Genomic DNA, 9,854 nt, shown 5'->3' on the forward strand with positions numbered 1-9,854 from the left:
TACGGGGTATTACAATGGTATTATTATATATCCCTTCCTTTATTTGTTCAAATTGTATATTTATTCATTGGCCTTGTATATTATCGTATATCCTTCTTTCATTCTTTATTCGTATATTGGCCAGGATATACGGTATAGTATTGAGATTCATGAGTATGACTAGATTAGGATAGTTCATCCTTGATGCTTACTTAGTCCTATTATGATAGTCTTTTGGACATGAATAGAGTAGGGTATCCGTGTTATCTCACTGGCTTTGTTATATATTAACATTTGAGTGTAGTTTTTATTCTGTTTATATGTTATATATATTTGTTTTACCTTTGGAGCTCAGTTGGCAACTGCTGCTGAGTACTATTCATTTAGTACTTATACTATACCTCTGCCACATGCAGATCATAGTACAGGTTATCGCCGTTGATATATGCGTCGTGCGGAGCAACCATGGTTTAGATACTTAAAGTAAGCTCCTGACGTTAGTAGTATTACTTATCTCTCTCTTATGTGTTAGTCTAGTCTCTATATTATATTCGGAGATAAGTTATATTAGTGTAATTTACTTCATCTATTCCACTTTTGTACGCTTATTATATTAGAAGCTCTTGTACTGATACCACCAGATTTTATTTTTTATTCATGTATTTGATCTTTTGTTATATTTATTCTGCATTCTTTTCTTCTTCTATTTGGTAGTCCATTACTAGCCATTCCGGACTAGGGGTTTGGCTTGCCTATAGGGGGTTATAATAGGCGTCATCCTAACCTAAGAAATTGGGTCGTGACAAACTTATACCCCTGAGAGATCCTAGCTTGTTGAAACATGGTCTGAAGATGATCATATTTCTCAAAACTGAAACCACGAGGAGAAGGAGTGATTTTAAATCCAAATGAAGTAGATATTGTATTTAGGTTCAGATGGAGTATGTGTGGATGGAACAGCAGTAGTCTGAACACAAGATGCTGATCTCCTAGATTTGTTGAACTTATAGTTAGAAGGATACCCAAACCGCTTGTGGAATTTGCCCACATTATGATTGGTTTTCTTGTAGTATTTGCAGAATAAGCCAGTAGAAGAACTAGAGATCATATAGAGAAACCCCCACCTAGTCCTCTTTTAGAGTCAAAATTGATCTTTTGAGTGAAGTGTCTGTTATGCTCAAAATTCCCTTTTTGAGGAAAAGTTCTGGAGGAAAGGTAAGGTAAATAATTTGGAGCTGAATGTCTAGGAAGTAGAAAGGCAGCAGCATTACTGGAGAAGCTATTTCTAGTTGGTGGTGTTTCTCCGTGACTTCTATCTTATTATAAGAGGGACTATGTTCTACTAATTGATGGGAGAGGGCTCATCATAAGAATATTACTCTTGAACGTAGAGTAAAACTCATTCACTACATTAAGAAATTGAAACAATTGCTGGTCTTCTATAAACTTGGCTAAATCCCAACAAGTACAATTAGGACCAACATACGCATTATTCAACTCACCCCATAGATTTCTGAGCTTAGTGATATAGGTAGCTATATCAGATGAACCTTAGGAGAGGAAAGAGATTTCCCTCTGCAACTGAATATATTTAGATCCATTTGAACTACCAAAACATTGATTGATGCCTTCCCACACCTCCTTAGTGGTCTTAAGGCAAATTACACTAGCAGCTATTTCCCTAGAAACAGAATTTGTGATCCAAGCCTTAACTATGTCATTACATATTTCCAGTAAGGGAAATAGGGAGATTCAGGGGGAGGTCTAGCAATTCTACCATCAATGAGACTCAACTTGGTTTTAGCTAATAAAGAGGTCAACATACTACTCCTCCAAGTTATAAAACCAGTCCCACTAAATGGTATAGCTACAAGTAAGCTACCCAGATTGTCTGACGAGTGAATATAGAAAGGGTGACTAATATCGATGGTAAAAGGAGTGAAACCCACAGAGTGAGAGGTTGTATTATTATAAGTACCCGATGTGGAAGCCATATCAACACACCATGAAGAATCACAATCGAGAAGTAGGTAATCCCCATAATAGAAAGATCAATGAAGATAAGAGAATAGGATACAATACCAGTCTTCTTCAATAACCTGAAGAAGTAAGCGCCTTGTTCAACAACAAAACTCTATGGAATTGGACATTAGGAACAACACACCAACCAAAAATTGTGAAATCAGTAGGGTTTCACCATGGAAACCATATCTGAACTCTCAAGTCAAAAATCTGTGAAATTGTGGAATACTGAAAGATCTTCGATGAGGGTAGGATCGGAAGAAAGCCCGTGAAAAGCCGATTCGAGGCTCTGATGCCATCTTAAGGTCGCATGAACGAGCAACTATCAGAATATCAAATAAGCAAAACCCTAAAACATTCAGAAAGAAGTTAGAAAGAAAGAGAAACGAGAGAAGATTAATCGATGCTTCTGGAATGTCTTGAATGTCTCAATCAGTCTTACAAAATATCTCATCCTATATATATACACATGTTATACTAAACATTAATGAAAAGAGGCTGCGTGAATAAGTCCAATACAATATTAAGTAGCTTGAACTTTCAATATGTTGGACCTTGTCATATGTGGCCCGTATCTTCACAGACCCTCAGTTCAAGTGTAGCAATTTCAAATAGAAAGGAGAAGAACCTATAAAGCTTATGTTGAATGCATAAACTTCAAAATATTGTAATTAAAAGTTTACTTATTAGGACTCTTGAAAAGCAAAAAGTGACGAAACTAAATATTGTAGATCTTCTTAAGTATTTTCTTTTCCACTATTCAGATTTGTAATTGCTAAAACTAAAGTTGGAATCAAGAAGAAATAAGACTTTCAGACATAATAACTATTAGTTGAGTGACCATCTAATAAATCAATGCCCGAGACAAAATAGAAAAAAATTTAAAAAAGGAAGTCCCTTTTAACAAGGAAAAAATAAAGCCATCTTTTATCTCAACACTCATTTAAAAGTTGAATTGTGGCACTTTCCATATATTTAACTAGACGTGCTGGAAAAAAAAGAAAAACAATATCCATATTAAACAAGAAAAGAAAAATCAACGCGAGAAACGAAATAGAAAAGAGTTTTAAAAAGGAAGTCCCTTTCAACAAAGAAAAATAAAGCCATCTTCTACCCCACCACTCATTTAATAGTTGAATTGTGGTACTTTCCATATATATTTAACTAGAAGTGGTGGTGAAAAAAATAAAAATAAATATTCATGTTAAAAGGATTTGACTTCTCTCCATTTATACTTTCTCCATTTTTTTCAAGTCTCTATCCTGATTAATGATACATTGCCTAATTAAATTAGATGGTTAAGATTTAATATATTTCAAATTAAACTCTAACCATAGTTAATATAATAAATACATTATATCAACTAAAATAGGCTGCTTATCCAATATTCTGTCCCAATTATTGCTCTAAATTTTCTCTCATTCCCTCCAAATTTATCAATTCTAATTTGGCAATACATATGGATGCAATCTCTCATTCCCTCCCAAATCCAAATCACCAAAAAAATACACAATAGTTTCTTCAATTGATAATAATAAGGTATTTAAGCCTTTGAATCGTTAGTAAAGATGTCCATTGAAGATGACTTATTGCTTTTTGGAAGCGCAGATTTATCAATGAGCTTTCTATAATACTTCGGAAAGCATCTCTTACACCAGTTTGTTTCTATGAGTAAAGGTTTCGATCAAAAATCAAATGTAAGTACAGGAAGCAAATTCCAGAATTTCAGCCATGTTTTGGGAGAGTACACTAGTTTGAGCTGCAAGTTTTGCAGGTAGGAAGAATAGTATGTGAGAATTGGAGGAAATGACAGAAAGTTCAGAGACATATTCTGCTTTCTTCTCTGTGCAGAAACTCCCTATTGCATGATATACATACTAATTGCTTATGCTGCTATTACTTCTCTTATGAGCACAATTCAACAGTTAACACGAAAACTCTATTTTACATCATATACATACTACGATAAGATTCAATCTTTGAGAACTATAATGGAGAAATCCTACAATATAAAAGGGGATATTGAGGACTTGACAAGATTGGAAGCTGAAATCATAGAGCTAGCATGCATCACAGAAGATATGATTGACTCGCAATCAAGAAAATTTTACTTAGCGTAAAACCAAATTTCACGAAGAATAGCTGTTTGGGAACTTAATTTCCTCTTGAAACGAGCAGTAGGACGCATTGATTCCACCGTGAAGAAGTGGATAGGAATGCTGAACAGCAAGGATCTGAAAGCACAAAATTTGGCCCTCGAAAGTATATCTCAACATGCCTTACAACAGACTGAGAGTATGATGATTGGCTGTGAAAATGAATTCGAGATGATACGGGATCAACTTACAAGAGGGACAAGCCAACTGGATGTTGTTTCAATTGTAGGTATGGGAGGCATCGATAAGACAACTTTGGCTAATAAGATTTACAATGATCAGTTCATTTTGTCTCGTTTTGACGTATGTGCAAAAGCTACTGTTTCACAAGAGTATTGCGCGAGAAATGTACTCCTACGCCTTCTTTCTTCTGCTAGTGGAAGTAGAAAAATTGATAAATCTCATGAGCAGCCAGATGATGGGCAACTAGCAGATCGACTCCAAAAGCTTTTAAAAGGCAGGAGATACCTGATTTTTATCGATGACATATGGGCTAAAGAAGCATGGGATGATGTAAAACTATATTTCCCAGACTGTAATTGTGGAAGCCGAATACTCCTAACTACTCGGAATATGGAAGTGGCTGAAAATGCTAGCTCAGGTAAACCCCCTTATCAAATGAGTTTCTTGAATCATGATGAAAGTTGGAACTTTCTGTGCATAAAAGTCTTTGAGAATGCCTGTTTTCCCCCGGAATTTGAAAAAGTTGGGAAACAAATTGTATTAAATTGCAAAGGATTGCCTTTAGCAATTGTTATGACAGCAGGACTGCTCTTGAAAATTGGTGAATCATTGGATGAGTGGAAAGGTGTTTCCGAGAATATAACTTCCTTGATAAGCACAGATCTTGATGTCCAGTGCATGAGAGTGCTCGCTTTGAGTTACCATCACTTGCCTCATCACCTAAAACCGTTTTTTCTTTATTTTGCAATCTTCCCCGAGGATGAACTAATTTCTGTGAATAAACTTGTGAACTTATGGGAGGCAGAGGGTTTTTCGTGCAAACAATATGCAGAACAATATCTACCTATGAACTTACGAGTAGCAGAGGGTTTTTCGAGCAAAGAATATGCAGAACAATGTCTCACAGATCTTATTGATAGAAGTTTAATTTTCATCCACCATTTGAGTTTTGATGGAAAAATCAAAGCTTGTGGAATGCATGATGTGATCTGTGAACTCTTCTTGAGAGAGGCTCGAAACTTAAACTTTGTGAATGTTATAATTGAAGATCAAAACTCATGTGAACAAACCAGGCATTTTTCCAGAAAGTGCCGGATCAGTGTTCAGTCAGAGCAAACCTCTTTTGTTGCCAATCAGTTGGCCACGGTTCACCATAATAAGGTCCGTTCCATTCTCCTTTTCATCCGAAATCCCTCAAACTCAAGAATAATGCAAGAGTTGGTGCGTTTCAAAATCCTAAGGATATTAAAACTTGCTTCACCGACATTGGATGCTTTTCCCAGTTGTGCAGTTGATTTATCTCAGTTGCGATACCTAGCATTGACTTTTTAGTCATCCATTAACGATCATGATATTAACGCTCCTCCATCAATAGCTAGACTTCAATCTTTGGAAACTTTTATACTTAAATTTCCAAAATATTAGGGACGCCCGAAAATTTCTTTCACATTACCTGGTGAAATTTTCGAGATATCACAATTGAGGAACCTCTCCTTGGATAGGAATAACATGGTCACTCATAAGTATGAAGTGAATTTGCAGAATTTGCAGTGTTTGTCCGGGTTGAATCCTTTATATTGTGATTATTTCACTCAACAAGTTTGTTATGTAAGGAAGTTTCAGATATGTGGTAACCAACAAGACTACATAAAATGCAACGAAATGAAGGGCCTCCATGATCTTCGGTCCTTTATTCTGCTTCAGGAATTGAAATTTGATGGGATTCCACATTCAGTACTTCCTCCTCTGGAAGCTTTTCCGGAGAACCTTAAGAAGTTAGCTTTGATCAATACTTGTGTGAATTTGGAGGATTTGCAAATTCTTGGTCACAAACTCGAGGCCCTCAAACTAAAATTTACTTCCTCCAGTTATATTGGTAAAGAGTGGGAAGTTGCTGAAGAAGGGTTTCCACAGCTGAAGTTCTTGTTGCTGAATCGCTTGAACATCAAGTACTGGAGAGTCAGTAGTGATTAGTTTCCACGCCTTAAACGACTATTCCTTGAGGAATGTATGAGTATGGAGTCAATCCCAGAAGATTTTGCAGCGATAACCACACTTCAGCTGATTGATATACGCATGTGTAAGGAATCAGTTGCGAATTCCGCCAATAAGATTCAACAGGATGTTGAAGACAATTACTATGGAGGTTCTATTGAAGTCCATTTTCGTTACATCCTTTAGGTCGTCTTTTTCTTGAATTACTTTAATAATTGTAACTTGTATTCATTTGACTAGTTAATGAGACATGTAACAACATGTGATTATGACATTTCAATTGCCTTTTACGATCTGATAATGATCGGCAGTCTTTCTCCTATTTGCTGTCATTAACTTTTCTTTTTGACTAACTAATGTGTTCCATTCATCTATAAGGCTACAAAGCAACTAATTTTCGTAAAAATGGTTATAAAAGGTGTCATGTCAGCTAAAAAGGATGACAAAAGTACGTTAAAATTTAGTTCAGGTGATAATAGAATTAACCCTCGTGAAATTAGAGTGTGTCGTAGCAAATTTTGTCATAGTTCAGGGAGTTCTAGATGCTTTACTCTTCTTGGTACATGGATTCATCCCACAAAATTTTGGAAATATAACTATGTTAGCTCGAGCTAATTGATAAAAGCAACTGTCGGAAAACTGTTGCAAAAATTCCGCTTAGTAGATTCAACAAGACATTGATGACACCATCAGTTAGGCTTGTAAGGCATCTTTTCACTTGCGTTCATCAATTGGAGCCAGTGTGGTTATATCTGTAAAGTCTTGAGGAATTGAATCCAACTGCCAGCGATCTTCAATAAATAGTCGTTCAAGTCATGGAAAGTGATCACAACTGGGTCTCTAGTACTCAAAATCCAAACATTTCAGTAGCAATAACTTCATCAACTACTTCCCAATTCTCACCCATGCAGGCATAATATTCTAGTTTGAAAGGAGCCTCAATTCTGGCATCGTCAAAATTTTAAATGGTGATATGAAAGGATATTTCGAGACCTCAGGATATGAAAGTTTTAAGTATAAAAGTTATGAGGATAACGACGAATATCTATCGATGAGGGAACCTCTTGTACAGATTCTAGATACCGCGCGCTAAGAATAAAGACTCAAAGATAGGTGTTAGAGTACATGCCCTACTGACCAGTGACATTAACGTAAGAGTTGCCTATGGATGAAATGGGTTGCTTGACGTGTTCCAAGGAAGCAGTAAAATAGGAAGTAAAGAACACAATGATTTTTACGTGGAAAACACCCGGCTCAAAAAGGTGTAAAAAAACCACGACCTGTACCTCTAGAAGATTTAACCTTAATTTCACTAAATAACTCTGAGCCTCAACAACGACTGATTACAAAACTCTTGTAACCAACAACTAGGAATTATAAACTCTAATTCCTACACTTCAATAACTAGGAATCATAAACCCTAATTCCTATAACTCAACAGCTAGTAATCATAAACTCTAATTCCTATAACTCAACAATCACCCTTGACTGTTGAACCCACTTCGAGTTATCCCAAACTTGAAGTTAACTCAACTCAGTACTGTTCCTAAATAATCAATCTAGGAAAGCAATAAATTACAACTCAATAAGAACAATACATTTAAATTGACTCATAAACTGTAAAGTTCTGTCCTGTGAAACAGGTTCGTCAATCTGTTCCTTTGTACTGGAAGCACTCGAATCTTCAGTCAGAATTCTCTCAATTATGAACTTTCTCAATTTGCTCATGTTTAGACTTTTCTCTCTTTGTAAGTGCGCAGTTTATTCTGACTGATGCATCTTCTATTTAAGCACAACTCTTCAAAGAGTCATTCTTTATTTCAAACTCCCCCTTCAATCAGAACTCTCATTGCATAGAGTTCTATTTCAAGTAAGACTCCTTCTTTAATTCCAACTCTTATCTCCTTAGTGTTGTAGTCAAAATCCAATCTCCAAAGAGTTCTTCAAATTGTATGTTTTGCATAGTCCTCTTCAATTTTCAGAATCTTTCTCCTTCTACACATAGGACTCTTAAGGATATATGCTCAGAAGTGAAACTACTTCTTCACATAGGACTCCTTTTTCAACTCAACTTGCTTTCCCTTATCATCAAGTGTTTGAATCAAATTCAACTTGTTCTATTCCCCACGTGATCAATAAGTTAAAGTTTTCAGTTGCACTGATTTAACTCATTCTGATTTTTAATTATTTATACCGTAGACTGCACTCTTGAACTTGTCGAATCAGTGGAACACGTATATCAACTCGTTTCATTCATATTGTCATTCATCAAAACTTCAAGGTTCCAACAAATTCTCCCTTTTTTATGATGACAAACCTCTTGTCTTTGCGCATTCAAACATCTTCACCTGTAGGCACTAAAGAATAAAACACTAGAATGAAACAAGTTAGTCAATGGGTTATAAACATTGCACAACCCTCTTATCTTCCCCCTTTTGGCATCATTGAAAACCATTTTAATGCAATAATATACTAACCAAAGTGATTTGTTAGGCTATTCATGGCCACTGGGGCTATCACCAAAACAATCAGACAAAGACTTTAGCCAACATAGTAATGTATTAAAGAGAGAAAAAATATGAGTCAATTTAGAACAGATAACCATTTCATTTAACTGCCAGAGCTTGTTCCACATTAAGCTTAAGCTAGTACTGAACAAAGCAAAAAAACTGAGCATTAATAAAAAAAAATATGATATAAAAGTAGGACATGGCTAAGGATACGAATAGTGAGGAGCTGATGAGGAAAGTGGAACAGGTGTTATCAATTGTGCCAATTGACGAATGACTTCAACATTTTCTTCCCTTTCATAATTAAGGTCAAGCTTCAAAGTCATGATCCTAGCCTAAAGGATCACTTATTCTGCTTTATGACTGTCAAATGCAGCTTCTAGTTCAGAATTTATTTTTTGCAATGAGTTTTAGCCCTCCTTATTAAATCAGGTAGAGCAGTATGATTCATCTGTTCAAAAATATCTATTGTTGTTTGAAAAGTCAAACCTAAACTAGGACTGAGAAATCCTACAAAATTTAAGCCAATTAGGAACTAAAAGGGAAAGCATATCCCTTTTCATTCTTCAGAAACATATGTTGCATGTGATTGATGATCAAGCTTAGCGAATCCATGGCACAAAACTGATATTTTGGTTGAGAGAGAAGAAGGAATTTCTGATGTAGGATTAACACATTTGTGCACAACCATTTATAGAGAGTCAAAGAAAATTTGGTCAACCAATTCGTCAACATCATAAGACAAGGGGAGGATGAAGTGTGAGGAATGGAACAGGTGTGCTTAACTGTTTCAACTTAGACAGCCTATGCTTATGTCAGTGTAGAGCATACCTGATAAGAAGAACTTTGTGGTCACAATTACTTGCTTTACCTATTTTCTGCACAATCTAATACAAAATTAGGTTAGAAGAGTCAAAAATCTGGAATCGGGACACACAACTAAATGTGCAAAACTGAATTGAATAACATTTTAACTAATAAGAATTAAAAGAAAAATGGTTATTCTAGT

The 9,854-nt window shown here is 35.6% G+C and overlaps 1 pseudogene; it reads left to right on the forward strand.

The window, feature by feature from the left end:
* Positions 1–3,381: 3,381 nt before the first annotated feature.
* Positions 3,382–6,526, forward strand: LOC124895237 (annotated as a pseudogene).
* Positions 6,527–9,854: the final 3,328 nt, after the last annotated feature.

The sequence above is a fragment of the Capsicum annuum genome, unplaced genomic scaffold (genome assembly GCF_002878395.1).
Source record: "Capsicum annuum cultivar UCD-10X-F1 unplaced genomic scaffold, UCD10Xv1.1 ctg80787, whole genome shotgun sequence".
NCBI lineage: Eukaryota > Viridiplantae > Streptophyta > Magnoliopsida > Solanales > Solanaceae > Capsicum > Capsicum annuum.